At 39.8% G+C, this 26,062-nt stretch overlaps 1 protein-coding gene and 1 long non-coding RNA gene across 5 annotated transcripts in view; both read left to right on the forward strand.

The window, feature by feature from the left end:
- The window catches only part of GAB1 (GRB2 associated binding protein 1), a 131,090-nt gene that overhangs the window by 21,178 nt on the left and 83,850 nt on the right, over positions 1 to 26,062 (forward strand). The gene's annotated exons all lie outside the window — the stretch shown is intronic.
- The window catches only part of LOC134761305 (uncharacterized), a 41,305-nt gene continuing 18,081 nt past the window's right edge, over positions 2,839 to 26,062 (forward strand). For both annotated transcript variants that reach the window (XR_010139800.1, XR_010139801.1), the window contains exon 1: positions 2,839 to 24,304. This is a non-coding gene — a long non-coding RNA (uncharacterized LOC134761305). The remainder of the gene's footprint in view (positions 24,305 to 26,062) is intronic.

Below are 26,062 nucleotides of genomic sequence, written 5' to 3' on the forward strand. Positions count from 1 at the left end.
AAACAGTACTTAAGGAGTGATGTCGTAAAGAACCCCAGCTGTCAGGTGCCCCAGGGTTGGCCTCTTTTGGGGCCATTTCCGTTTTCTCTGAGTAACAGGAAATAAATGTGAAACTATAGTAAAGTCTGGTCAGATGATGACCCCCTCATCCAGATGAGACATAGCATGCCGGATCTGATACTGAAAATGTTTGATACTAGAAGTAGATTATTAACTATTTCCATTAATGAGTTTTGTACATAGGCGGAACAAATCAACAAAAAACCCATGGAAGCATTTTTATCTGTCTTTACCCAATATGAAAACAGTAAAGGCTAGACAAGTCCTGTTCTCCTCCTCCCTCGGTGTATAATGAGAGAACATTTCCAAGTGCTTTGTGATGACCATTTCTAGTGGCTGCATGATACTGTGTCCAGTTGTAGGATTATTGGGTTTCCCAAAACATCCACTGCTCTTCAGTGTTTAACATTATGAAAAGTTGTGCCTTATCCCCTGTGTGAGTGCTCTAAGCTCTCTGTAAGGCTGTGTGCCCCAGTCCTTGTTGAGTATGTCCTTTTCATATTCATTTATAATCAGACCAGCCAAAGATTGGAATCTAATGGTGGATTCGAAGTCTTTCCTAGAGTACCTCTTCTTCCCTACTGGGTCTCTCTCAGATTTTCAGGGATTGCCAGTGGCAAAGGGTGTTTATTAACCCGTAAAGTTATGGTGATGATTTTTCCCTATCGTGTTATACTGTGCATTTGCTCCAATTTCAGGGTTCCTTGGTTCAAAGGAACGCTGGGGAACCCTAACTTTGAAGATCTCAATTTGACAGCAACCTGCTTTTTTCCATGAGTCACTCTTAGTTCAAAATACCCAAAAAGGGATTCTCATTTCTGTAGGTTGGGCAAGTTGCAGCCTGCTTGATTTTTTAGTGCCTTTGGTTTATAATGATTTTAGAGAGTAGAAGAGGAAATGGCTCTTTGTTGAATGTTGCATAAAACTATATGGCTTGTGCAAATGATCCAACTTTATATGAATCCTGGCTTGAAGACAGAAGTTTCTTTTGTATAAATAGATTCACCACTCTGTGTCCTACTCTGAAATAATGAGGGGGAGAATAATCCTATATATATCACATCAATTTAAAAAAACCAGAATTCAAGAACTGGGAAATTTTTCAGTTTACATTCTCCTGATTCTGATTTTGTTTCTTACATTATTTTTCTATTTTAAATTCGCTTTTATTATTTGAGATAAAAAATACTTTGTTTCCATTCTAAGTTTTGTTTTTTGAACTAAAGGTTAAAAAACCTGCATTCATGGAATTATTGCCTTTTCAGTGGTTAACTGTTAGATTTCATAATCAGAAGATTGAGATCTTTAAAGGACAAAATGGAAAATAAAATTAGGTTTGGGGTAAGGAATCCTACTTGGACACTACAAAAATAGAAGGAAAAAAAGGTGAATGAATAATTGGCAAAACAAACTCTTTTTCCTGTAAGTTCCCTTTTCCCAAATTCTTGCCATCATGCTAAAAAAAGTTGTCTCGTGGGTTGATTTTTCTCAGAATCCTGATGCTTGTTGTTAATAAGAATTTTTTTCATGTGCCAAAGTTTTGTTTTTCATGTGACTTCTGCAGCAATTTTGGTCTTACTGAAAATATTTTTTTAAGTACAGTGGTAAAAGTTACTGGTAATAAGCCAAAAGGAAAATTTAAGGTGAACTTCTATACAATTTACTTTTATTGACTAGGAGAAATCAAATGCATTGCCCAAGGTAATTGAAGTCAGATTATTGTAGGAGAAATATCAATTCTAATAAAAAATAAAGTATGAGTGCTTATTTCCAGTTTCAAAACTTACATTTTTCAATTTCTACCTCGTCCTTTCCCCAGTGAGACATATTTTTGCTATCAGGCTAACATAAAGTGCTGCTACTGACTGAGCCAACCTAATGGAATGGCATCACTGTTTCTGTCGGAATGGTTAAGCAGGGAGTTAAAAATTCAAGTTTTTGGGAAGGAGTTTTTTTTGGAGGGACTTCTTTTGCAATACGCAACCTTCAGACATGCCAGAAAGTAACTGTGGATGCATTTTAGGGTATAGCCAGTGTCCTTTGCATCTTTCAGTCTGATAGGTAAAAAGAAATCATATTTTAGATTACTATTAAAACAGCATGCTGATTTATTCATCTTGTCCTTCCTTTTAAGAAATATATTTCAGAAATGCTAGTAACATCTTGCTCAGCAGCTCACTCTGACACCCTGACTTACTCTTACTGGGGAGATCTCACTGTTTTGTTTGCTCTGCAAATCTTACGGTGGCCTTTGACCAAAGGCAATGAAATGTTACCTGACTTACCATATCAGTCAGGATTCTCAGTTGCAAGCAATAGACATCTCTGACTTAATTTAATCATAAAAGGAGTTTATTAAGGATATTAGGTAGCCACAGTTTCTCTGGGAAAGCTGAGAACCCACCTTGGCAGCTTATCAGCCAGGATCAATGATGCTGAACTGATCTGAGGAATATATTGCTACTGCCTCCTGGCACATGATCATAGGCCCTGCATCTTGCACCACCAGCACAGTCACACGAGACCCCAAATGCCACCACTGCTGCCTTTGGGAACTGCATCACTGCCCCTACCTCTGGCCCAGGTTTCTGTACGGTTCTTACTATTTGTAACTGCTTGAGATTCTAAATCTGGGATGGATTATTTGGTGGAGCCAGTGTACCTAGTAATGTGACTGCAGTCTGATTGCAGGGGTGGTTGAAAAAGCAGTTACTTGGAGTTTTCAGCTTTTGAAGTGTTGTGTTTTTTTTTTTTGGTTTTTTTTTTAAGAAACATGGTCTTGTTATGTTGCTGAGGCTGGTCTTGAACTCCTGGGCTCAAGCAATCCTCCCACCTTGGCCTCCCAAGGTGCTGGGATTACAGGTGTGAGCCACCACCCCTGGCCTGTAGTGTTAATTGTTAATTATTTTCCAAACATAGGAAGGAAAGTTCAGATGCTGGATAACCTAAAAGAATCACATAAGTCCACTGTACATGGCATACTGGAGGTGGAAGTGGAAGGATAGAAAAATAAGGACAGCAGCTACCTTCCTGCAGTACTTAAGATACTAATAATAGTTATGAGAAAAATGTTATAACAAAACCCATAGTTTCTCAGTATTTTCATAATAGCAGCCTCCATATGTTACCAGAAAGGGGTCCTGAGCTAGACCCCAAGAGACGGGCTCTTAGATCTCCTGCAAGAAAGAATTCGAGACAAGTCTGTGGAGTGAAGTGAAAGCAAGTTTATTAAGAAAGTAAAGGAATAAAGAATGGCTACTCCATAGACAGAGCAGCCCCGAGGGCTGCTGGTTGGCTATTTTTATGCTTATTATGTGCTAAACAGGGGGCGGATTATTCATGAGTTTTCCAGGAAAGGGATGGGCAATTCCCAGAACTGACGGTTTCTCCTCCTTTTAAAAAGACCCTAAGGGTAACTCTTGATGTTGCCATGGCGTTTGTAAACTGTCATGGCGCTGATGGGAGTGTCTCTTAGCATGCTAATGCATTATAATTAGTGTATAATGAGCAGTGAGGATGACCAGAGCTCACTTTTGTAACCATCTTGGTTTTGGTGGATTTTGGCTGCCCTTTTCTACCGCATCCTGTTTTGTCAACAAGGTCTTTGTGACCTGTATCTTGTGCCCACCTCCTATCTCATTCTGTGACTAAGAATGCCTAACCTCCTGGCAGGGCAGCCCAGTAGGTCTCAGCCTTATTTTACCCAGCCCCATTCAAATGGAGTCACTCTAGTTCAAATGCCTCTGACACATAGGCATAATACTCTGTTGAACAGTTGCTGTGTGCTTGATAGTTCTTTGTTTTATAATTTTATCTCTGATTCATACAACAGCCTTGAAAAGTAGACATTATTGTCCCCATTTTGTAAGGTAAAGGAACTGATGCTCAGAGTAACTTCCCAAAATCACACAGCGCATATGGCAGTGCTGAAATTCAAACCCGCATGTATCTGCTTCAACACCTCTCTTCCTGCTATCATACCAGCATTCCTCCTCATAGAAATTTTGTGAAAAAGCACAGATAACCTCCTTGATTTAAACTAGAAATTTTTGAGAGTCCTGCATTGTTTCTCTTAATAATCCACTACTTATCATTTATCATGAGTTGTGAGATCCTGCTAGGTTCAGGAGAGTGACTGGGACCAGAGCTGCAGACTCAGGAGTCATAAGACCTTAAGAGCTCCTGGGTGCTGTGGGCATTGGTGAGGTGGTCCTGGGAAGAACTTGCAGAGTAAGAGAAGCAGTGCTATAGGACCTAACGAAACATGAGCTGGAGGTGGGTTAGAAAGAGACAGAGTGGTTTTTATTTGGTAGAAGGAAAACCTGAATAGGAACCTGTTAGGGAAGCCCGAGAGCATAGTTGAAGAAGGAAAGTGTGGTTGGGAGCCAGGAACCAAAATAGGATAAGGTGGAAAATAGGTCATTGGAGTGGATGGCCAAGCGGGAAGTTATGCTCGCCTTTGTAGTTTGAAATCAAATTTGCAGAATCTTTACCTTCTCTGTAAGTATGCCATGAGGTGCGGTGATAGAACCCCTGCACTATTTTAGGTTCATATACTCAGTGGACACATGCAATTTTGTGTTTGAATTTTTAGTTTCTTGTTTTTTAATGCTGCCTTTGCTCTGGTGGTCTTTGGGGCCACACCCAGGCAGTGAGCGGCCTAGGTGGACTAGGATGTTCCCCACATCCCACCCTAGAGTTACATCTGTTGCTTTAGAGGCCATCATCCCTCGAGAATGACTTAAATTCATGCTGGCCGTGGTGGCTTAGGCCTGTAATCCCAGCACTTTGGGAGGCTGAGTTGGGCAGACAGGAGTTAAAGACCAGTGTGGCCAACATGGTGAAACCCCATCTCTACTAATAATACAAAAATTAGCTGGGCATGGTGGCAGGCACCTGTAATCCCAGCTACTTGGGAGGCTGAGGCAGGAGAATCACTTGAACCCGGGAATCAGAGGTTGCGGTGAGCCGAGACCACACCATTGCACTCCAGCCTGGGCTACAAGAGGGAAACTTCGTCTCCAAAAAAAAAAAAAAAAAGAATGACTTAGATTCATTCTCTCTGTCTGTTATTTTGTATCTGCCCACATTGATGCTAATCTGCCACTTTCCTTCCTACGTGCATGGGCTTGTGAAATCTGACTGTTTATACTATTTGTTTGTCTTTTTGCAAATGAAAAGAGCCTAATGTCACCTTAAAGCATCGTGGTAATTAAACTTAAGAAAGGGTGAGTGATTACAGTTTATTTAATTCCTCCCTCTTTAGAGAACTTATAGAGTACACAGGCATAGACATACAAATTTAGTTTCAAGTAAGAATGAGAGTATACCTGAGTAGTTTACATAAAATTATGGGGAAAACTGGATATGTGTTGGAACAGACAATGTTTGTGGGGCTAGGTGTCCAGAGTCGAGTTTGTCTTGGATGGGCCTTCAGCAGAACGGCTTTTTCCTGACATAGGTGCAGCCTCATCCTATGCGTGCTCATCAAAAGAGCATGTTTCTCCTTTGTTCTGGGGGATGGGAATTTCCTTCCTTTGATTCCTTTCTCTTCACTCCTACAGCCCCAGTGTTTGCTTGTTCACTCCCCACGTCCCACATCAATGCCAATCAACTCTGGCCTGCACTAGTTGGCATCAAGATCTGTGAAAAGGAGTAGAAGTAGGGGAGACAAAAATTAAAGCTCTCCCTGCATCTACTTTTTAGTTATTTGTTCCATCCTCTCTACCCCAATTGTGAAGCAGATGCAGGTAGAGGAAGAAGGAGGGGGAAATGATATAACATTACTAATATTCTTTTCTCTTCATCATACCCCTACTCTCTCTCCATTCACCCTCATCGCCATTCTCTTTTCTAATCTTTCAGTATCTTTCTTCCCTATTAGACTATAAGATCCAGAAGGATAAAAGCCATGTCAATTTTGGTCTCTGATGTGCCCCATCAATGTCTAGTACAAGACTTGACATATAGAAGACACCAAGATATGCTTGCTTGGTGAATGAATCAGGCATGAAAGGGGGATTGGGGGAGTACACTGTTTTTCTCTATACCCCTCTTGACAACTTTACCCTGTTCTGATTTTTCACCTGTATATCCCCCAATCTTTGATCTTGAAGGGGCCTGCCTCCTGGCCAGCAGCAAGAAGATGGTTCCCACAGTGGGTGCTGAACACATTTTCCCATAGAGCATTTTTCTGCATGGTGGTTAGTGTCTGTCGGAACTATACTGTATACTTGAGGGAGCTTTCGTGGCTGGCCATAGTACCCATAATGTATAGTACCCAAAATGCATTGAGTTCAAATGAATCTACTTACATGCAAACTTTTGGATTAAAACTTTTCCATTAGTTGGGGACTACCGTTACATGTTCTCCTGTCAGGCTTTTATTCATTACTAATATATAAATGAACAATAAGCCACTTTTTTGGAGAAAGACCAGAGGCAGAAGTCTTTCCTTCTGAGATTATAAATCATTACATTAAAATGAATTTCATTCATCCAACAAACGTTGCTAGTTTATTTCAAGTGTATTTATAGAGTGCCTGGCACATGTAGGGCTTTGTACAAAGGAATCATCCGTGAATAAAATAGGGACCCTATCCTGGTGAGGTCATAGTCAGATTTCCGTTTAAATCGAAATTGGACTCATAGTCCACAAGGTCACTTCCAGCTCTGAAATTCAGTAATTCTGTGATTTTTATGCTGTATTCATTTGCATATTTCCTTGTTGTATGTGGTTCTGTTATCAAATTTATTTTTAGATAATAGAGAAAGCATATTTACATTCATTAATAACAATTAAGAGCAGTAACCCCACCATTATAGCTTTTAAGTAATTCTAAATTTGTTATTTATAAAAATGAAAAACTCAGGAACAAACCATTTAATTCTAGCTTTTTATTATAAAAAGAGTAGAGCTACATACATTATGAAAGTGACGTAAAAATGGAATGACAGAGACTTGACTTTAAAAGTTTAAGTATTCCATAAGGATAATATATATTGGTGTTGGGATTGCAAATATTTTTGTGTTTTTTCTAAATGTGTTTCTGTAGTTTTCAAAGTTTCTATATTAGGTATGTGTTATTCCCTCACTATCACCTCATATACATACACATACGGAGGCACACTCATTCCTTGCTATTGCTGAATAATATCTCATTGTGTGGATATATCACACTTTATCCAAAATGGACTATACTAAATATTATTATATTATTATTTTGAAACATGGTCTGGCTCTTTCGTCCCAGGCTAGAGTGCAGTGGCATGATCTCGGCTGATTGCAATGTCCGCTTCCCAGGCTTAAGCCATCCTCCCACCGCAGCCTCCCAAGTAGCTGGGACTATAGGCATGCACCACCATGCTCAGCTAATTTTCTTGTGGGTGTGTCTTTTGTAGAGACGGGGTTTTGCCATGTTGCCCAGGATGGTCTTGAATTCCTGGGCTCAAGCCATCCACCTGCCTCAGCCTCCCCAAGTGCTGGGATTACAGGTGTGAGGCACCGGCCTGCCTGGATTACACTAATTTTTGAATTGAAAATCGCATGGTCCTCAAGACCCTCCATAATTTCGCAGGCTCATTTCTCTTACCTGTCTCTGTCCACGTCTCATGCCTTTCGTGGTTGGGTGCCATTCCTTCTTTAAGGACCATCTCAAATGGTACTTTTTTCCCAAATTTTTTTCCCCTTGATTGATTGAATAACAGTGTTTACTGTATTCTCACAGTATTTTGTCCAGGCCACAGTTTTAGCTTGTGCTTTTTGTTACTTGTATAATTGTCTCTCATTTCAGATTCTAACCATGAGACAGGGACATTTCTGTTGGTATCAGAAATAGCCTTGCAAAGGCCGGAATGTAGGGTAAATTGGTAGTTATTATTTCTAATTGGGAAGCTACAAAACTTTGTCTCAGGAATTAAGGAGGATCACTACATTTTGGGAGAAAACCTATCTTCCCATCGTTGATACAGTGATCTAATGTTGTGCACATAGTTGGAACTCAATAAATGCTTGTTGAAATGGACCCAATATCTGGTAGTGGGACTGGGGACATTTTCAATGTCCCTGGAAAGGAAATTCGATATTTATTTATACAATATACTTAGAAGTCCTAAGTTTAAAAGGGAGAGAGTGAGAACATACGTTGGTCAAACGAGGAAAATGTATATAAAGTACCTCTTTGCAGGAAAGCCCCACAGCCATTGCTTTTCACTTTTATATTGGACATGCCATATTTGGATATGGTCAGTAAATGTTTGCTTTTTTTTTTCTTTACAGAGGTCTAAGTTCCAATACCTTAATGAAATAGTCTGTAATAAATTCTCCTGTAAGTGCAAAGGCTGAGGGTATGTCTTCCATGTTTTTTGATGCCCTGTTTGGATCAACGTTAAGTCAGAGATAGAAGTGCAAATCAGATGAGGATTTTTTTTTTTTTTTTTTTTGGAGACAGAGTCTTGCTGTGTTGCCCCAGCTGAAGTGCAGTGGCACAGTCTTGGCTCACTGTATCCTCTGCCTCCCAGGTTCAAACAATTCTCATGCCTCAGCCCCCCAAGTAGCTGGGACTACAGGTGCCCACCACCATGCCTGGCTAATTTTTTGTATTTTAGTAGAGATGGAGTTTCACCGTGTTGCCCAGGCTGGTCTCAAACTCCTGACCTCAGTCAATCCATCCGCCTCAGCCTCCCAAAGTGCTAGGATTCCAGGCGTGAGCCACCGCTGCTCGGCCAGGGTCCTTAAGTTCAAATCATGGAGCAGTCCACAGAGCACTCTTCTCAGGTGCAGAGTGGAAAGGACTTTGATCGTGGACTAGTATTTTTAGTCACATCCACAGGCCTTTGAAAGGGAAAAAAGATATTATTGATAGGTCCTGTTTTTTGAGGAAAAAAAAAAAAACAAGCATTCCTAACTATCTGGCAAATAATTTCTTCTATTCTAATGATAATTAATTTATGTGGTCAAAGATCAAAGAAAGGGAGCCATAGGCAGGACAGCAGCCCAGTGTTGGTACCACACTCTTAGGGATCTCTTAATTTTTGTTTTCTTCATAACAGTTGTCAGTTTTCTTAGACTGTGCTGTATTTGGAGTGGATGACGCTGGTGGTGATTGTCTAAAACTTAGATATTTAAACAGTTTGAAAACTTGTTGGAGTAGGAATTATAAAAGCTTTATAGTTTTCATTATCTTCTCCATTCCCACTCTTCCAAGTTACTACAAATATGCCTAATTTCTATAAATATATGCAATTTAAAATGTTTTAATTGTAATACACAAGTAGTTCTTGGCAGTAGATTCCTTTGGATGTTTTTCTTCATATTTTATAGAGTTCTTCAGATTTTTTCCTCTTTGCTTATAATACTTATAAAATTACATTTATTTTATTTTGTCTAAACTCATTCAATGTGCATTTTTCTCACCTGCTCTTTTGTTTGCTTGCTGTGATACAAGGCTGTATAAAGAAATACTTGGTGCTTTCTGTGACAACAGGCCATATAAAGAAATACGAACTCTTTTTTTTTTTTTTTTTTTTTTGAGACAGAGGCTGGAGCGCAATGGCGCCATCTTGGCTTACTGTAACCTCCATCTCCCAGGTTCAAGCGATTCTCTTGCCTTAGCCTCCCGAGTAGTTGAGGTTACAGGTGCCCACCACCATACCCGGCTAATTTTTTTGTTTGTGTATTTACTTTTTGAGATGGAGTCTTGCTCTGTTGCCCGGGCTGGAGTGCAGTGGTGTGATCTCGGCTCATTGCAATCTCCACTTTCTGGGTTCAAGCGATTCTCCAGCCTCAGCTCCCCGAGTAGCTGGGATTACAGGTGCGCACCACCATGCTCAGGTAATTGTTTTATTTTTTAGTAGAGTTGGGGTTTTGCCATGTTGGCCAGGGTGGTCTCAAACTCCTGACCTCAGGTGATCCACCCACCTTGGCCTCCTAGAGTGCTGGGATTACAGTTGTGAGCCACCGTACCCGGCCATTTTTTTGTATTTTTAGTAGAGATGAGGTTTCACCGTGTTGGCCAGGTTGGTCTCAAACTCCTGACCTCAAGTGGTCTGCCTGCCTTAGCCTCCCAAAGTGCTGGGATTACAGGTGTGAACAACCACAGCTGGCCAAGAAATACCAGCTGTTACCAAGCACTTTAATTCATTTAGTTTTTCACTCTGGCTATAGTGAGAAAAGACAATATTTTTACACTTGATATACTTTTTATAAGAAAAAATCAATGCAGGATGAAAACATCCTGTTGCTCTAGTAATTCCCACAGAAGGTCAGCCTCAATAATAGAAGATGAAAAAAGTTTTGTGGTGTTTGCTCTTTTATAAACTTATATTTGGAGAAGGAACACAATATATATATGATTTCCTCATAACTGCTGTTGGTGCCCCAAATCTGATATTGTTGCATGATAACCTGACATTGCTTCCTGCTTCTAAAGGAATGATTGGATTTGAAGCCAACATGCTTGCTAAACCAGGAAGCTGCTATTACAGAATGCCCAGGAAGTCAAGCTGCCTATGCAGTTGTGCTGAGACGTGAGACTCATACGTTGTGACCTGTGCCTATTGTATGTCTCCCCATCATTATAACTGTTTTGAAAACTGGCTTCAAATAAGCAAAAGGCCTAGTGTTATTTCCATAGAAGCACTAAAATTAATGAATAAGAGTTACAGAGTTGGCTGAATATAAAGGAGATATGTCTAGCAATTACAGTTCTCCAAAACCTAGTGTGCTCCCTCTTGGTCCTTGTAAGTGGTCAAACAAAAATGGCATAAGCAGTCACTTAGGTGTTGCATTGGTTAGGGACCTGGTGGGAGGCAGATGGCACACACAAGTTGGATAATTTGGGGAACATTTAATAAAAAGAGTAAAAATGTAGGGTATAGTGAGAATATACAAGGGCAAGTAAAAGGGTATGGGGCAAGGGCTAATATCTGTACGTGAGGAAGAAAGAGGAGGGAATGTTATCAAACCACTGGCTGTGTACAAATGGCTGCCTTATAGGAGCTGAGGTCTGCAGTCAAGGGAGACTGTCCACTGAGAACATACAGGGACACAGCCAGCAGTTCTGTTCCCTGACCCTGGGCTCCTCTATCTCCAGCCATTGTCCCTTTTGACTAAACCCAACCAGTGTAGGACAACGATTGGTGCAATCCTTGACAGATCAGACTCTTCAGGCTCAAAGAGTACAAATAGGTGGGGAGTAGATTGGAGTTAAGTGTAAACAGTCCTGTGCAGATGTTACAGTGAATGGGACATCCCTGCCATGTCCTCATTGATAGTACAGAACTTTTTTTTTTTTTTAATTAAAGTTCTAGGGTACATGTGCACAACGTGCAAGTACATGTGCACAACGTGCAAGTTTGTTACATATGTATACGTGTGCCATGTTGGTGTGCTGCACCCATTAACTCGTCATTTACATTAGGTATATCTCCTAATGCTATCCCTCCCCCCTCCCCTGACCCCACAACAGGCCCCGGTGTGTGATGCTCCCTGCCCTGTGTCCAAGTGTTCTCATTGTTTAGTTCCCACCTATGAGTGAGAACATGCAGTGTTTGGTTTTCTGTCCTTGTGATAGTTTGCTGAGAATGATGGTTTCCAGCTTCATCCATGTCCCTACAAAGGACATGAACTCATCCTTTTTTATGGCTGCATAGTATTCCATGGTGTATATGTGCCACATTTTCTTAATTCAGTCTATCATTGATGGACATTTGGGTTGGTTCCAAGTCTTTGCTATTGTGAATAGTGCCGCAATAAACATACGTGTGCATGTGTCTTTATAGCAGCATGATTTATATTCCTCTGGGTATATACCCAGTAATGGGATGGCTGGGTCAAATGGTATTTCTAGTTCTGGATCCCTGAGGAATCGCCACACCGTCTTCCACAATGGTTGTATTAGTTTACAGTCCCACCAACAGTGTAAAAGTGTTCCTATTTCTCCACATCCTCTCCAGCACCTGTTGTTTCCTGACTTTTTAATGATCGCCATTCTAACTGGTGTGAGATGGTATCTCATTGTGGTTTTGATTTGCATTTCTCTGATGGCCAGTGATGATGAGTGTTTTTTCATGTGTCTGTTGGCTGCATAAATGTCTTCTTTTGAGAAGTGTCTGTTCATATCCTTCACCCACTTTTTGATGGGGTTGTTTCTTTTTTTCTTGTAAATTTGTTTGAGTTCTTTGTAGATTCTGGATATTAGCCCTTTGTCAGATGGGTAGATTGTAAAAATTTTCTCCCATTCTGTAGGTTGCCTGTTCACTCTGATGGTAGTTTCTTTTGCTGTGCAGAAGCTCTTTAGTTTAATTAGATCCCATTTGTCAATTTTGGTTTTTGTTGCCATTGCTTTTGGTGTTTTAGTCATGAAGTCCTTGCCCATGCCTTTGTTCTGAACGGTATTATGTAGGTTTTCTTCTAGGGTTTTTATGGTTTTAGGTCTAACATTTAAGTCTTTAATCCATCTTGAATTAATTTTTCTATAAGGTGTGAGGAAGGGATCCAGTTTCAGCTTTCTATATATGGGTAGCCAGTTTTCCTAACACCATTTATTAATAGGGAATCCTTTCCCCATTTCTTGTTTTTGTCGGGTTTATCAAAGATCAGATGGTTGTAGATGTGTGGTATTATTTCTGAGGGCTCTGTACAGAACTCATTTTTATGAAGAATCATTGCTTTCAAAAATACTTGAGGTTACCCAGTTCAAGCATCCAAAAATACAGACTTCCTGTTCATTCAGCATCTACTTTAATGTATTCAACTATGGAGAACAAAATTTTACATTATGAAACATCTTAGCTGGGCGCGGTGGCTAATGCCTGTAATCCTGGCACTTTTGGAGCCCCAGGTGGGTGGATCACTTGAGGTCAGGAGTTCAAGACCAGCCTGGCCAACATAGTGAAACCCCATCTCTAATTTAAAAAAAAAAAAAAAAAAGCATCTTATTCTGTTGTTGAACAGCTGTAATTATTAGGAACGTTATTCTTGCATTGAAATGTGCCTTCCTGCACCTTCTGTTGCTTGCTAGTTCTTTCGTTTGCTGTTCTCTTGCCTTCTGTCTTTTGGCCCCTTTATGACATTTTTGGTGTTTGTTTAACAGGCATTCACTTATTCAACATCTGTTTATTGAATGCTTGCTATGGGCCAGGACTTGTTCTTGGTGCTGGGTATTCAGCTGTGAACAAGACAAAGCTTCTGCCTTACATGAAACTTACATTGTAGTAGGTAGAGACAGACATTGAGCAAATACATAATATGGTCTCTGTAGGTGATAACTACTGAGATTAACAGCAGTTAACCATGGTCACAAGAGAAAACTGTGGCTTAAATTGGGTCTGAAGTCATTCTGAGTCAACTGTGTAATGCAGTGGCCAAAAAGCCTAAATTCATCTTAGACTATTTGAATCAAATGACCACGTTAGAGAGGTCATGTTTGCTTTCTTATTGTCAAGCTGAGCCTGGTGTATAGCGTTTACATTTTGGAGAGACATTGGCCAGTGGAAACGTGTTCAGGGGTATCCCCGTGATAGCCTTGTAAACAGCTGAAGAAAGCCATCATATTTGCATGGAGTGTTCCCTAGGCCAAACCTTTCTGGTTTTGCCAACAGTGTCTCAAATGGTATGATGTCTATACCCTTAACTGTCCTGGTCTTTCTCCAGATAATTAATTTCCTCTTAAAATGATGCTCCCAGAATTCAACTCATCTTTCCAGATGTGGTTTCAACTTAGGTAATGCTTATTAGACTATTTCTTCCCTTGATCTGGTTATTTAATTTTAGTAATGCATCCGAGGATTGAATTTCCTTTAAAAACACACACACACACACACACAGCTGTGTTACTTGACTCTCAGTGTTGAGCTAGGCTGTAAAGCCCGGTCTCCAGCACTTCTGTTCGTACAATTTATGTACATAAATATGTTACCCAACATCTCTATTAAAATGTCATCTCATCGCTGTCTGCAGTATTCTACATTAAGATCCTTTGGAATATTGTCTTTCATCTAACTTGGTGTCGTCTACATAATTAACAAGCATATTCTCAAACTTCATCTAGGTGTTTAATATAATTGTTTAATTAAAAAAGAATAATAGCACCAGACCTTTCCTTCAGATTATAGCAGCTCAATAATTAATCCTGTTTTAGTATGACATTTCAAATAACTGTGAACAGCCTTAATATGTCATCCACTTTACATTTGTGCATTTTATCCAAACATTTTGAAAAATGAAGATACAGTCTTCATTTCATGATGCCATTTCCATCTGTTACTAGGCTTAACAAAAAACATACTAGAGGCCAGGCTTGGTGGCTCATGCCTGTAACCCTAGCACTTTGGGAGGCCAAGGTAGGCAGATCACTTGAGCTCAGGAGTTTGAGACCAGCCTGGGCAACATGGCAAAAATGCAAATATACAAAAAATACAAAATTAGCCAGCCATGGTGGCATGCGCCTGTAGTCCCAGCTGCTTGGGAGACTGAGGCACAAGAATTGCTTGTGCCGGGAAGGCAGAGGTTGCAGTGAGCCGAGATTGCACCATTGCACTCCAGCCTGGGTGACGGCAGCGAAACCCTGTCTCTCTCTCTCTCTCTCTCTGTAAATAAATAAATAAATAAATATTTACCTTTCTAACCTTTCAGGGAGTGACCTTTCTTTTTCATTCAGTCTTAGTTATGTGTCCAAAGCATTGGTATATGTTTTGGTTTAGTTTTTAATTTGCAAGCTCCATGTAAGACTACAGTGGGTTTTTTGTCAGATGCCTCCTTATTTATGGGTTGGAGTGAAGACAGGAAGAGTATTGACCTCATTCTTCCTGGAGATCTTTTTTGTTTTCCAAGGAGTTTGGTGTCGTATTTTATAGGATTTTCTAGATTATGTGTATAACATCTTGACTCCACTCAAATGCCCAAGAACCCATACATTTTGGTGGCAGCATGACTTTCAAGAGGAGTTGCTTCTCTTGCTTAGTACAAAGTGTCCGTGGATCAGAATGTGATTAAACACGTCAAGTCAGGTGACTTGTCACTGAGGGTTTGTATTGGTTGCAAGTACCAGAAATGTGCCTGTGCCGATTGGGGAATCAGGATATTAGTCAGAGGAAAGGAAAACCTGTTCAACAATTTTTCTTGCTTTTCATGTGCTGCAGAGAAAAGGCTAAATCCCATCTGGTGCACACTATTGTGGGAATCTTATACTTTAGATTCATAAACACAGTGTGTTCAGATTTTCTAGATTTGGCATTTGCTTGAGTGTGTTCGGTGTGTATTTTATACTGAGTGTCAAATTTCTTGCCTTTTGACGATAGCTGACTTTTAGTTGACTAAAAAAGTAGCAGTCATAGTTAGGTTTACTATCTGTAGCTATCACAGGGTTCACATGGGCATCATTGTCCAACCAAAGTTGCTTCTGAAGTGCTGCCATACAGTCATGGCTCTCATGAACACTTGTCCTAGTTTTTACCGTTGTCCTGGAAGAATTACTTTCACGAGTGTCTGGGTTTGGAGGAAAAATTGTATGGCTCCTATGGATATGTCTCAAAGTATTCTAGAAAGCAAGTCGTTCCCATTGTGCAGTCATGGCTTTGACATCTGGCCTTCCTTACTTACCTTTGCTACAGAAAGAATCCAGAATGACTTGTAAGGCTGGTAAACCCAGTGATTCTTGGAATACTTTTTCAAGAATGCTCCTCCAGGAATGCTCTTGGAGTCTCACTCTGTAGCCCAAGCTGGAGTGCAGTGGTGTGATCCTGGCTCACTGCAACCTCCGCCCCCTGGGCTCAAGGGATTCTCATGCTTCAGCCTCCTGAGTAGCTGGAACTACAGGCGCCCGCCACAATGCCTGGCTAAGATTTTGTGTTTTACTAGAGACGGGGTTTCACCATGTTGCCCAGGGTGGTCTCGAACTCCTGAGCTCAGGCGATATGCCCACCTTGGCCTCCCAAAGTGCTGGGATTACAGGCATGAGCCACTGCACCCGGCCTGAAAACACATTTTCTTAATGGGACTAACCTTTTCTAGCTGAAATGATCTATTTTAAAACTTGCCAATGAAAGCTCCTTAGTAGTATCTGCTAATTAAATATAGTTTTTATACCTAACGGACCTTTTAAAGAATGTGTGTACTTTGCAAACCCCATTGCTTCTTGCTGTATCTGAGCACTTGCCACCTGGTGATAAGGAGACCATTCCATCTCCTTCACTAGATGGTAGCACCTGGAAGTCAGGGATCATTGCTGACTTATCTTGCCTCCCAACATTGATCATGCAGTAGGTGTGGATGAGAAAGAGGGAGATAAGGGAAGAAAGGGGGCTGTGAATAAGTGCTGTTGCTTTCTGCTTCCTTTTTAGGAGTTGAAGTCTCTTCAGCTACCTGTTTAGGAGTATGAAAGCAAATCTTTTAGGAAATGGCCTCTACAGTTTTCCGAATATGACAAATCATTTAGTTTCCTAAGCTTGTTACTCTACAGTGGGACTTCTCAACCTCTGCACTGTTGATATTGTGGCCTGGATGATTGTTTGTTGTGTGGCCTGCCCTGTGCATTATAGGGTGTTTAGTTAGCAGCAGCATCCTTGGTCTCTGCCCACTAGATGCCAGTAGTGCACCCCATCCCCAGCTGTGACAGCAAAAATGTCTGCAGGCATTGCCAAGTGTACCCTGGAGGCAAAATAGCCGCCCCCTAATTGAGATTGAGAACCGCTGCTGCATAGGAGCTCCTGTCTGGGACAAATGCAGACCAGAGAAACCAGCAAGTAATAGAAATGTGGCTTTGGAAGGGAACTTAGAAATCATCTGGAATGTTGTATCCTGGAGAACTCCTCGCCCCACACCAGCGCCAACACCCCTCCCCAACCCCCTACACCACCCCCCCCAACCCCGCCTTTATACTTATGCTTTATACCTGCAGAACTATAACCTAAGGAAAGGAATGAATATAAAAAAGAAAAAAATACAAGTATATGAGATAATACTGTTTTAGGGCTTGTAGGGTTATTTGTTTTAAGTTTGCTTACAGATCATGAATATGTGTCTACTTTCAGGATACTCAAAATAAGAAAGCATAAGCTTATAGAAATAGGTCAGGGAGAAAAACACAGAAAAACTAATGTGCAGCACCACTAAAAAAGAATTCAAGGTGTATGTTGAACATTTTTCAGATTAAAAAGAACTCGCTGGAATGTGGCTGGATTGCTGGTACAGCCCTGTGGAGCTATCTGGGCTTCATATGAGGCTATTTTAAGTACGTGCATCAAAAAAGAGATATAGAAGAGTATTTAAAGTAACGATAATTGGCCTTTTTCAAAAAGTGACTTGCTTTCTAAACCTGAAAAATAGCCATCATGATACTGGAGAAGTAGCCGAGATATTAATATTTTCTCTATAGATTGTTGTGTTTTATAAGGGCATTTTGTGTCTTACTAAGAAATCTCACATAAAGGTAAGAACACCAAATTAAATATTAGCTCTTGTGGTTATTTTAAGACTCATCTCAATAACCAAGAGAATTTGCTTCTCACACTTTGTACCTTTTGATTGTAAACAGCTTTAAACAGGTTTATGTTGTACTTCATCAAAAATTATAGAGGATCTGCAGACTGAGACGCATTGGGACTGAAATTAGGCAATTCAGAGTTTCTCATGCATGTAAGCTGCTTTTATTTTGATCCCTATCATTCTTAGTCTGTCTTTTCAAATATTCTACTGGAAGGACTGTTGTGAGTTGAGGGCAAAGGAGAAAATGGCAAGATCTTGAGCCACCAGGCCTCACAATACCTGCTGTTTGAGGTAGAGTAAAAGCTAACTGATGAATATTTTCCAGAATAATATTTAGATTTAGTCTGGTGGTTTTTTTTTTTTTTTTCTTGTTTTGTTTGCTTTGGTTTAAGCTCAATACAGTCACATCTGAATTTACACAACAAAAATGTTTCCAAAAAGTTGTGGATGAATCCATTTTTAATAAGCCAAGTACTATAAAAAGCATCAGAAGAACTTGTTAACTGAACTTATCCTAACGTTCTGGTCACCTGTTTCTTTTAATAGACATAGTGGTTGCAACAATGCTTTGATTAGTTCCTTTTTGGAAGCTGGCTTTTGTTGGGGGGAGGGTTTGTTTTTGTTTCTTGTATCTTAAACTTGACACCTTGATTCTCATTGAAAAAACTTTCAACCATGTATGGTTGGTGATATGTTGAAATTTATAACTGAAAACCTGCCACTCTGCTTTTAGTATTTGAAATCCCTTGGCAGGGAGGTGTTTTTCTTAGAACAGATCTTTTGGAGGACCTCAGGAAGTTAATTATTCTGGCAAGAAGTTCTTTTTGAACTTTTTTGGATCATTATGATATTATGCTAATTTATCTAAAAAATGGATTCTAAGTTGAACAACTGTATAGTCCTGGCAGATAAGAGCATGTCAGATGTCTTGGCACAGTTTGGGGACAGAGGGGACTTTCCCACTTCTTTATGTAATCCACCATCATAATGTGGGAGTTTTATGAAATTTCTTCTGTTATACAGAAATACTTAGCTTTTTATGCCGTATGTGCTGCTCAGTGAAAACAGGCTCTGTGTATGTCTGTATATGTTTAAATGAAATGAAAAAGAGAAGTGAAATCCAAGAAATTTCTGGTTTGCAGTGGTGATTATTTTTAGCCACGTTCATGTTTTAAACAATCCCTTTTAGGTCTGTTGAATGTAACTTGGAACAGAACGTCCCGTAGAAATGATAATATAGTACACGTGGTGGCAAAGTTTCCAGATTAGCCCTCAAAGATTATTTAACTCATCATATACTCACACGCTTTGCCGTACAAGGGGCAATGATGTATATAGCATATAAAAACACTGTTTAATGATACTCAACCTACAGCAACTTTCAATACTAAGAATGAAATAAAATTGAAAAATTGTAAAAATGCATAAGGATAAATTTTGTTTCTCTGAAAAGGTTGCTTTTGAGGAAAAGTAGTTTTAAAGAGACTTGGTGGTGTGGTAGAAGAACTCCCAGCAGACCTGAAGATGTAGCAGATGTGTAGCAGTTTGGGCATCTTGGACAAGTAAATCATACTCGCAAGCCTCAGTTTCTTTTAATGTCATGGGGATAGTTGTGTGGATCAGAGCAGAATTTGTGTGAAGGTGATTTGCAAACTGTAAAGTCCTATGCAAATATACAATATATGTTCTGGTTCTTAATTATGAAAATCCTGTATCCTGGCCTTTCTTTTTCTTGACACTCATATATTAGTAACAAAACTCTTTATGCTTAACAATAATTAGTAAGGTCCTATTTCGCTCACAAATACAATAAATGCATGTTATTTTGACCTACATGGATGATAGAAACATTTGCTTTTTTGAGACAGCCTATTGGAACTTCCAAAGTGTCTCTCTCTCTCTCTCTCTCTCTCGTTTTTCTAGTCTCTAAACCTCTCTTGTTTTTTCCTTGTCTGAGTATCTTTCTTAACCACCTTCTCAAGTTTCAGGTTATACAACAGAGCTCATACTCCAAGCCCTGGCCTCTCTCTGACCTTGTGCCTCTGGCCTGGGACAAGCTTCACACTGCCAGACCCTGCAGCTGACCCTTTGTATCTCCCAATGGTCTGAGCAGCATTCATTTGCTCAAGGTCTCACTAGAGACCAAACAGAGGCAGCCTCTGTGGAGAGACCATGGCCTCTTTTTTTTTTTTTTGATGTCAGTGGCCTAGCCTTAGGCCTCGATGCCAGGAACTAGAAGTGATAGGGGCCAAATCCCCCAAACCCAAGGAGCTTTTCTGGTAGAAAATGTGTTATGAAAAAAAGGGGGACTCAGTGGCCATTGCAGACCAAAGCCTCATTCATTGAGGTGGGGCAGGGGTTGCTGGGGACTACAATTCAGAGTTATGTATGTAACAGAGTTATGCATATAATTCAGCAAACAAAGAGGCAAGTTGAAAAGGGTTTATTAAAGTATTAATGTTTGTGTCAAATGTATAAAATTCAGGAAACAGGCAGAGCAATAACATTTAATGTTGGAAGAGGACTTAGAGATACAAAAAATACAGTTTATTCATTCTGGAGCAGAGAAATCTTAAGCCGGATAGATTAACTGATTTGCAAGTGTCTCCTGCCTTCCAATCCTGCATCTTTAAGGATATCCTTAAGGTGATACATCTGGGTTTTGTGATGCTCTGTTCCCTGGGTATGGTTAGCACTGATTTTGCATAACTATGTGCTGAGACCCTAGGATCTAACAAACTATAAAGGCTAGAAATGAAATATGAGGTAGCCTACTGTATCAGCCACCTCTAATTCCCTTCTCCCACCACAGGGAGAATTAGATTGACCGGCTGATCAATTGATTGATTGAGACAGGGTCTTGCTCTGTCACCCAAGCTAGGCTGCAGTGATCTCCACTCACTGCAGCCTGGACCTCCTGGGCTCAAGTGATCTTCCCACCTCAGTCTCCTGAGTAGCTGGCACTACATGTGCACACCACAGTGCCCGGCTAATTTTTTGTATGTTTTATAGAGACAGGATTTTGCCATGTTGCCCAGGCTGGCCTTGAACTCCTGGGCTCAACCTATCCTCCTTTGGCCTCTCAAAGTGCTGGGATGACAGATGTGAGCCACTGTGCCTGGCCAGTAATATGTATTAAGCATGGTAATTTGTAGGAGCTTGGAGAGAACCAGCAATATGACACAGTTTCTGCTCTTTTGGGGCTTACAATACAGTATTATATCATCAGAGGGGGTCCATTCTGACCCATACCTTGAATTAGGCATTAGCATACTAGATTCTAATTTTGTTTCTTCCATTGAATTTCTAACATGGACCCTGGTTAAGTCTAAGAGATCATTTAAATCGTGGGCTCAGTTTTTTTATTCATAAAATGAGAATATTGAATCTTGAAACCCTCTTATTTTTACATTCTGTGTACAAAAGTCTCATGGTACTATCTTTAATTTTACTTACCAGATTTTGAATCTCTAGTGCTCTTTTTATTTCAAGATATTCTTAGCCAAGCTATAAAATCAAACTAATTTATATGCTGTTATGGCAGGCAACTTAGCCATTCATATAACCGCAGGCTAGAGAAAGTTTGGACATATATAATGGTTAATTTCTTCAATTTTAAGGCAGAACTACATCCCAAGCTTATGTGAAATAATTTTGAATTATTATATATTCCCATAGTTCTGCCTAAAATAAAATATAACTGCTTTTGAAAATTCAAAGACTTAGAAAGTAAATTAGAGGATTGTTTATTATAAACGAACTTTGGACCCTACAAAGGAATTTAACCACAGTTTTCTTTTCTTTATTAATAGAGTCTCACTGAGTTGCCCAGATTGGTCTTGAACTCCTGGCCTCAAGTGATCCTTTTTCCTTGCCTTCCCAAAGTGCTGGGATTACAGGCTTGAGCCACCACTCCCAGCCAACAGAATTCTTTTCAATAGTGAGTTCCTCTAGTGCATTGAAAATGTAATATGATTTGCAGATGTTTAGTTTATATACACCAGAAAGAAATAGTTACGTATATTTACAGTTCATGGTTCTCTGCAGCAGCGCTGAGTGTATGCCAGATATGCCTTCTGTTAACTAATTGTAGGGATTTTCTGTGGATTGAGAGTTTTTTTGCTGTTGTGTTGGAATTTTACTGACCTATCTTTCCTCCCTCTCCATGTTCTTCCCAGTAGTTCAAATAGCGTTCATATGTAAAATGACTGGTTAAAATATGGGAGATCATCTCTGGCTGTTGGAGAAGTCACCCATTTAGGGGATCAACCTGTGACTGAGGAGGTAGGACACTTTCTGTAGTGGGAGAAACATGAGCCACGTACAAACAGATTTAGTTCAAATGCCAGTGCTACCTCTCCCTTGCATTAAGCAAGTTACTGAAACCTTCAGAATCTAGTTTTCATCTGTAATATAGGAATAATGATGATAATGCTTATATCACCAGGGAATTTGTCTTTCTGAAAGGGCTAGCACACAGTAGGTACTCAATGCAAGTTAGCTTTTGCCCTTCTCTTCAAATCCAGGGAACATATGGCAGCAACAAGACTGTAGCCCTGGGAGTTGGTGTGTCTGCAGCCTCTTTAAGGTGTTAGGCAGACAGGATGTAAGCACTAGAAAGATTCAGTATGGTATCACCGGCTGTAGTGATTCAGCCTTTGGCCTCTGTAGCCCAAGAGCCTGTGTTCAGGTCTACTAACTCTGTGCTCTTGAAATGTCCCCTACTTTTAGGTCAGTTTCCTTTTCTGTAAACTGAGACTAATGGCATTTACCTAATTGAGTTGTTGGAGATCAAGTACCTTAATTGGTATAAAGTGCTTAGAACAGTCCCTGGGAGGTGGTATTTTGCTCCAGTCTGTTATAGGGAGGATCATTTTGTTGTAGAGTTCAGTGAAGACCGTTTTTTAAAATCGTGTGGAATGACTATAGGCATTATAAAGACAACTGAAGAAGCTCTTGTTTCTGAACAGTACTTGGCCAGTTTCTTTAACAGGAGATGGCTTTGCTTTTAGAAGCCTGCCCCAGAGTCTTCCATCTCTTCCACTCTCCCTGCACGTCCGCTCTGTATGGCTTTTGTTATTAATGTGGAGCAGTTGAAGTCACTGACTTGGGTGCAGGCCAGGCCAGCATTACTGAGGTCATATATTACTTTCCTAGACTCTAGTCATGAACAGGATGTTGGAAGTCAGAGGTACAGAGAAGCTGCCTTTTTAGGCCGCTCACATGAAAGGTGTGTTTGCTTTCTTCATCATTTTTATACTAATAGATCAGAATCTTATTCAGTATCTTGGTAGCATTTTTTTCTTTTACTCTACAACCTTTATGCCGCCGGGCTGTCATTTTGCTTATTCTTTGGTTAGACAGACTAATGCTGTTTTGTTATGCACTTTCTTCATTGTTATTTCATTGTTGAAACATTTCTTCTTCGGTTAACTAAATATTTATTTAAGGCAGGTAGAATTTCTCAGTGAAGCTGTATATTTGTTTAGGTATTCTAGATATATTCTAAAACATTTAGGGATTATTCAGTCTATATATTTTTTTCTCTGGAAATGAAATAATACTGTGGAGAAAGTATTCATTGAAATAGCAAGTGAAAGTGTGTTTCCCTCAGGAATAGTGTAAAAAGAACATGCTTTTATTTTCTGCTTTGCTTTTGTATTTGGGACTTGGGGAAACTATGCTTTTGTTATTTTGGAAAAGCAATGGAATTTTATCAGACGTTTTCCTGAAACTCCCTACCTTCTCTTTTTCCTGAAATACTACCTTCAAAGTCCTGTTTTGCTCTGTTAGGAGGTTCCATCATTCAAAAAGTGAAAGACCTTGGTTAGTTTAGGTTATTTTGTTGATCTATTGGCTTTAAAGAAAGAAGAGACTGTCAGAGAAAGAGTCTGAGAAACAACACTTGGAGGATCATATGACCAATAGTATGAAACTTGGGACACTGATTTGTTAGCTTGAGCAGTTAAGATTCTTTTTTTCAATGTCTGCAAGTAAATACGTGGCCTCAGACCCTGTTATGCTTTATGATGGGTGAGAGTGCAGAGAAAGTAACATTCTCCAGGTTTAAACTTTATTCTGACTGTGTTCCCTAATCATGAGGATTTTTGTGTTTTTTGTAACTGCTGTTGTGAAATAGAAACTGATTTCTAGTTGACTTTGGCTATTGCTAAATTGTGACATGCATGCATTGCTTTTTAATTTAACAGTTGTTTTCTGCCATTTTCTCAGTTTGAAAGTAGTAATTATGAATAAGAATTCCTAGAAATATTCTTCTTCCATAATGATATGTCACAGATGTTTGAGTGCTACACACACTCTCCTCTCCATTTTTAAGTCAATTTAGTGGAGATAAAATGTAGATAATAGCGTGTGTTGTAATGACTCTGGGCCCACTCCCCAGAGGCTCTGTATTTCAATATGTTATGGGACCCCTCTGATCTTTCTGAAATGGCCACCATCAGATCATTGAGACTTGATGTGCAGTTTAAAATGTGTGTTTCTGAGATTTCTATATATGATTTGGACACAGAATAACTTGCACTGTTTCCAAAACCACATTCTTCGTCCTGTTATAGAACCCAATGAAAGGAGGAAGTTGTGCCTTAAATGTCATGTTCTTTATACTTAGTTCCTTAAAAAATGTATACTTTTATCATTTGTTATAGTAGAAGATTTTGAAAGTTCTGAGAAGTGTAAGAAAAGAAAAATTACTTGTAACTCTACTACTCAGAGAAAAACTGCTGTTAAAATGTTGAGGTATTTACTTCCAGACTGATTTTTCTATACATATTTATATAGCTATATATAGTTATTCTTTTGTAAGAACTGGCTTTTTTTTTAACATAGCAATATACGTGAGCACATTTTCCACATCCCCAAATATTTTTGAAAAATATTTCTTTTAAATGTCTGCATAGTTTTGTACCCATTATAATTTGGCTCTGGAAAAAGTTCAAGATATGCCAAATAGTCCTGGGACAATGGCTCACACCTGTAATTCTGACACTTTTGGGGGCCGAGGTGGGAGGATCACTTGAGGCCAGGAGTTCGAGACCAGCTTGGTCAACCTAGCAAGACCTATTTCCACAAAAAAGTGAAAAAACTACCCGGGCATGGTAACACTCCTATAGTCCTAGCTACTTAGGAGGCTGAGGTAGAAGGATTGCTTGAGCCCAGGAGTTTGAGGCTGCAGTGAGCTATGGTCGCACCACGGCACTCCAGCCTCGGTGGCAGATCAAGACCTTGTCTCTAAAAAGAAAAAAAAGATATGCGAAATTAAAAAGTCCACTTTGGTGATAAGGTCTTCCTTCTAAATTATAGAAATAATTGGCTTAAAAGGGAGATTGAGAACATGCTAACTTTGTGCTTTATTCAAGATAGACTTGTTTATTCTTTGCTGCATTTCTATAACAAAACATTTTCTTCAGCTGTATAATCCTTGGTATAGCAATAACTAGTTATAATAATTAATTTTTAATTAGCTGTTCATGAAGTTTTCAAAACATCAACTTTTATTGCATTAAAAAAGTGAAATAATTTTGAAACATTTCTTTCCTTTAAATTTGAAATGAAGTTAAAGTTTTTTGCAACTAAATTTTGGGTTCATCTACCATGGTAAGTTGGTGCTATTGGCTGTGCTATAATTTCAGGGTGAACTTGACTTTCCTTGAGTCTCCAGGCTGTACAGGACAGGAAAGGCTGTGTCCATCAGGGAAATGGAGCCAGATGGTCCTCATGATCGATGCCAAGCTCCCAACAGAGACAAATGCTACACCCAACAGACTAGGGGCAACAGCACATGTTAGGGTGATTGCTCACCCTTTCCTGGAGAGGGGAGAGCTCTTCCCTTCTGCTGGTGTATTTTGCAGCTAGTTCTTGCAGACTCTGTTCAGTCTGGTGTAGCAAGTGTCCAGGCAGTTAACTTCTAATGGGCAGTGAAGGAGGAGGTGATGGCAGTAACTGGGGCCGAGTTGGCAGCTAGTGGGGCTGTCTGATGAAATCCACATTTTGGCATCCTTGAAGTCTTTCAAAGGAATCTGGCTAAGTCACTTAACCTTGTGTCATTTTGGTTTACTTGGCTTTTAAAGGGTAGTAGTAATTAAACCAATGGGAGCCATTAGTCAGTAGATCTTAGTGGCAGTTTTCAGTTTAAAAATGGAAACCTGCAGTCACAGAGCTATTGACTCGTAATAACACAGTGGCTTGTCCTTGACCTGAGGGAGTTGATTTGGGGAAATGAACATATCTGAGAGTCCTGTGTCCTGAGTTTATATATCAGCATAGCTACTTAGGAGCAGTATCACTTTGGGCATATTTCTTAACCTCTCTGAATCTCCTCTGTAAAAATAATCATAATTCTTTAAAACATAAGTGAGAGCTTGTATTTTATATAAGTATGTGGCACAGTTATTAGTTCCTCACTAGACATTAATTAGTTCCTATGAAAATGATAGATTAGTGCCAAGTCATCTGACCTCACTGTGTAGGCTTATGATTGATCACTGGGGTTCTGTA

Source organism: Pongo abelii, chromosome 3 (genome assembly GCF_028885655.2).
Source record: "Pongo abelii isolate AG06213 chromosome 3, NHGRI_mPonAbe1-v2.0_pri, whole genome shotgun sequence".
Taxonomy (NCBI): domain Eukaryota; kingdom Metazoa; phylum Chordata; class Mammalia; order Primates; family Hominidae; genus Pongo; species Pongo abelii.